Below are 677 nucleotides of genomic sequence, written 5' to 3' on the forward strand. Positions count from 1 at the left end.
TTCTGAGTAGAAATTACGGAAACAATCCGAGATTTAAAAAAAAAATGGTTCATCGAACATTAAAGTAGGTATAAATTTTACAAATTTCACTACCCTTGTAAAAGCAATATGGAAAATGATTACCTTTATAAAAAACAAATATTATATTTCAGGAAAAAAATATGATTTATTTTAGTTTCGAAAATAATTAAGGATGTAAGTACCTAATACTTTTTGTTTATACCAACTGGACATACGTTCTTTGTAATTTATTTGTATTTCACAAATTACAAAATTGTTTATAGATAATTATCCAATACAAAAAAGTCAGTTTTCAACATCTTATAAAGTAAATTGTATATACAGATGAAACACAATCACAATGAAAAAATCAACGATGATCAACTCTGGTCAACGTGGGACTCGAACCCACATCCTTGGATTGCCGGTCCAATGCGTTACCAATTGCGCCAGCTGACCATCCGTCAATCAACGCGAATTTAATCATTGCAACTGTGACGACGTCACTAGCGACATCTGCATATTAAGGTTCACAACCTTGACCACCTCTGAGGACATGCGTTGCATGGTACGTCCCACAATAAAAAAAAAGGAAAAATTTATTAACATCTTATAAAGTTTTAAAATATTTATTTTATCATAAAGACACTTTTATAAGGACTCGAAAGAAGTTTGTG

The 677-nt window shown here is 30.9% G+C and overlaps 1 non-coding gene across 1 annotated transcript; it reads right to left on the reverse strand.

The window, feature by feature from the left end:
• Nucleotides 1-387: 387 nt before the first annotated feature.
• On the reverse strand, nucleotides 388-459 carry Trnaa-ggc (transfer RNA alanine (anticodon GGC)). The gene has a single exon. It is a non-coding gene; the product is annotated as a tRNA-Ala (tRNA).
• Between the last annotated feature and the right edge of the window lie 218 nt (nucleotides 460-677).

The sequence above is a fragment of the Cydia strobilella genome, chromosome 15 (assembly GCF_947568885.1).
Source record: "Cydia strobilella chromosome 15, ilCydStro3.1, whole genome shotgun sequence".
Lineage (NCBI taxonomy): Eukaryota > Metazoa > Arthropoda > Insecta > Lepidoptera > Tortricidae > Cydia > Cydia strobilella.